Genomic DNA, 4,101 nt, shown 5'->3' on the forward strand with positions numbered 1-4,101 from the left:
GGGGGTTGGGGAGGTGGGGTGGGTTGGGTTTGGGGGTGACATGCTTGCTTAGGTCACTGTTTTTGGAAGCTTTTATCAATGGCTTTTGTGGGTAAGAAATAACAAAAACTGCAGATGAAGCTAATTGTAAAAGCTGAGAAGCAGGAATCTGATGGTTTGGATCATGTGGAGATCGGAAAGTTGCAGAGTTAAAAAATTCTGATTAAGGTAGAGGGAGAGGGGAAAAGACTAGTTCCAGAAACCAAATAGATTTTCAGAAGGGGTATGGACCTTAAGTTCAGAAGCCAAAACCCTAGCTTAAGCCCACTGAGCCCACTAGGCAGGTTGCAGACTATATCAGCTGGAAAACCATCCTTGGAGAATACCAAACAAAAATATGAAAGAATTACATGCAATAGCTCCATTGTTGGGCTTATCATTCACTTGATAATGACCTTTGAATCACTATCTGTACTGAAATGCTTCTGATATGTTGATATGTTGCTATCATCCACCTGATAGAGATTTTAATTAATGAATGCTTTAAGGCCCACTTACACAATTCATAAGACAATGGGCCGAATTTTCATTCACCCATGATAAAGAGAAATTCTCTACTCATTGAGTTCTAACTCTTAGGATGGGACTCTAGTAATAGTATCAAGGGCATTTCGAACATTTATTATATGGGAGGGAATAATTATGAGATCGTAGCAGTGTGTTTCTCTTCTCCTACAGCCCTACAGTGAAGGGATAGTTTCTCTTCATTATACTCAATTTTCCTTGCTATAGAGCCCAATTGCAGGCTTGGCCCATGAATTCGAAGAGACAATTAATTTTCTACAACACCTTGAGGCCACCTTTGATTGGTCCTAATTAAAGTGGCAGATTGGGCAAGGCTGAGCTCATCCCTTGAATTTACAGGCCCAATTAAAGTATTTTCTTTCTAAATTGTGGGAACCAAGATAATTAAATGCCCAGCACAGTCTATATTATCTCCCCCTACGTGGGGAGTAGTTACTTTTTGGCGATTCTTTTTCTTTCATAAATACCAAAAAAAAAAAAAACAATTAATGGCAGCATGGAGAGGTAATATATAAATAAAAGGGCACGTGTCATTACGAAATCATACATGAAGCCTTCATGTATGAGAAGATCATCTAGATTTATCATTTTGGGCCTCAAACCCTTACGTTGTGTACGTAGGCAGAATTTGGTCTAGACAGATGTCGTATCAAACCTTTTTAGGACATGATATTTGTAAGTTCAATTCGGCTTTGGGAAAATGGTTATGTGGGGGAGCATGGTAGCTGCTGCTAAACACAGGTGAGGATGAAAAGACCATCTCATGCCCCCATGAAATGTAAAATGATCCCGTCTGATGCTTTTGTATGCACTCCTAGGGCCCTCTTACGCACGCGTGGTCCCCTCAACAGAAAATACTTCTCCTTTAAACTTTATAGTGAAGAAAAGAAAAAAAGGTCTTCTTGTGCGCTTCTGAGCAAAAACGGATCTTAGCCAGACGTTGACCGGCCACGTGGGAAACTATCGTTCCTCGAATGCTTGGCACTTTGGGTGCTGCTTTCTCTACCTACTATCACACAGGCGCGGAGAGTAAGATTCCACACTCTCACCCACACCATCAACTGTATCATCCGTATCAAAAGGCACAACAGCATATGAGTCCAAAGGCGCATAGGCATTTGCATGAGGAGATCCCGAACCACAGCTCTAAATCCGACACATATGTCTCCGTATTGGATGAACATAAGGTAAAGGCCATACTATTTCTAGTTTAAGGTAGACCTAAAGCTTTAAGCCAGCGTTCCGACCCAAAGAGATGCATCCATCCATACAAACATGGAGACATTGTGGGAATGTTTTCCCCCATCTTGATGACCATATCGGTCTTATACAGACATTCTTTTTCCTCTCTAACCATGTGAGCCCCTATTAGACCAAGGCATCGTTTGATAACGTTTCTACTGCTGTTTCTATTTCAAGAAACAACAAACAGAAACGGAATTGAAGGTTTTTGATAAATGTCGTTTCTAGAAACGTTTCCCCCAGGCAATTGTATACTCAGTTGACAAATTCCACATAAAGCCTTTCACCTTCAAATGTGAATGTATACAGATGTTAAACCTTGGATCTGAACAATTGATTATGGGATCACTACCATACTTCTTCCCTTACCTTGTCCTCACTTGCAAAATGCCTAAGTAGTAAGTCCATTAAGAAAATAAAAAGATAATCCAAAACATCTTTGCAGTGTACCACAAATTACTTGCATCTAATGAATGTGAAGGAGGATATGAGGGTGCAGCCATTTACTAGTGTCATATGCATTCAATTGAGAAGCAAAAGAGTGGGAACTTTTTTTTTTTCAAGAAATGAACAGTAGAGAATAACAATAACTGACAGCAAATAGAACAAATATATTCAAAACAGAAGAAGAGAAAGAGATATCAATCTATTCCATTCAAATAACTGCAAAGAGGAAAAGAAAGAAAAAAAGATAGCAGAAAAATACACAACATTCTGTTACATATCTTTGATTTCACTCATTGGCAGTAGAGAGCAACCTTATATCCTAATCAACCATAATACAACAATGTATTATGTACAGCTTCAACATAATAAGAGAAATTAGACAAAATGACATGCATCGCATGATACAGAGATAGAGAAACAGCGGTGGGATGATAGATGCATTCCAGATTTTACAAATTCCAGAATTTAAAATAATAGATGCATCCAGAGATTCGAATGACATACAAGCAAGGGGAAAAAATTTCATAAACATGGAAAGAAAACATGAAACCCCCTTTCTGGGGATGTTCTGCAGAACAGTACATCTCATGGTAAGAAGAAATTAAATTTTTTTTTTTAACCAAATCTGTATCTGAGTAAGCGATGATACAAAAAATCCTCTTGATTTATCCCTTTCAGCCGATCCACACACTGTTCCTGCTATCGAATTAAAGAATGAAGCTCGATGGAGGTAAGTAATAGCATGAACTTTCTTGGACGCTGCATCAAAACACAGAGTTGAAGCAGGTCGTAGACATTTCGAACATAAATTTTATAGGGTTTCAAAAAAATGGGGGAGACCTCAGATCCTACCTTGCAGAGGAGAGAACAACTTGTGGATGGAGGAGCCAAACCTTCAACTAGACAGCCTGAGTTTCAGTGATCGATTACGAAGGATGATCTGAAGTAGAAGTCACCTGATTTTGCGACTTTTGTATACTCTTCAAGGGTGAGGTAAAAACCCACTCTTTCACGCATATAGGTCAGTGATCAGCTAGAAGGACGAATCTCTGCAAGAAAGGTGAATCTCCCATAGGGTTCACGGGATGTAGCTCAGTTATTACAAGGCTAAGGCTGAGGAAGGTAAATCTTGCTGGAGGTAGCAGACGAATCTAGCAGAGGAGTTTCAATAGGCGAGAAGAAAATGAGCCCTTGAGAAAGGGCTAATTTTTTATCGGGGAGAGGGCTTATTTCTTGAATCAGAAATAGAGTGAAATGGAACAGGTTTGTCAAACGATTTTTTGTTTCATTTCTATCATTTTTTGAAACTGAAGCGACAAAATTGTGTTCCTTGAGACGTTATCAAACGGGTTTCAAATTGTTTCCCACACAGTGAGTATAAGATAAGAGATTCCCCTTATATAGTTGGAGTGGGAAACCCCTTTTATTCTTTTTTCTTTTTCTTTTTTTTTCTATGGAAAAGAGTTTTCCATGCCGCGAATGTGGGGGAATCTATAATGTATGGTACATCAATTGCATGGAAATTTTTCCCCAAAATTTACTTCGAGATTTTGCATCAAGACTCTCCGAATTCTTGAAGCAATTTAATTTACCTAATTGCACTTTGTGATGACCTTGAAGAGTAAATAAAGGTTGAATACAGATCCAGAATTACCCACAAGAGAAGAATAAAATATAAAAACGAAGGAAATAAAATTTTAATTTATTAAGAGGATGTAGGTATTGGATTTTAAGTATCGATATTAGATTGGTCAGATTGTATCAATATCAACCAAGACCAATATTAATAGGGTTTGCGATAGACAAATGTTTGTTAGATGCTATTTGGGCTGATAAATTGTAAACTTT

General features: G+C 38.3%; 1 long non-coding RNA gene across 1 annotated transcript; it reads right to left on the reverse strand.

The window, feature by feature from the left end:
- Nucleotides 1-2,663: 2,663 nt before the first annotated feature.
- On the reverse strand, nt 2,664-3,617 carry LOC122066089. Its single transcript, XR_006136229.1, has 2 exons — nt 3,106-3,617; nt 2,664-3,012 (listed from the first exon to the last, which is right to left on the reverse strand). It is a non-coding gene; the product is annotated as an uncharacterized LOC122066089 (long non-coding RNA).
- Nucleotides 3,618-4,101: the final 484 nt, after the last annotated feature.

Source organism: Macadamia integrifolia, unplaced genomic scaffold (assembly GCF_013358625.1).
Source record: "Macadamia integrifolia cultivar HAES 741 unplaced genomic scaffold, SCU_Mint_v3 scaffold2227, whole genome shotgun sequence".
In the NCBI taxonomy this organism is placed as follows: domain Eukaryota; kingdom Viridiplantae; phylum Streptophyta; class Magnoliopsida; order Proteales; family Proteaceae; genus Macadamia; species Macadamia integrifolia.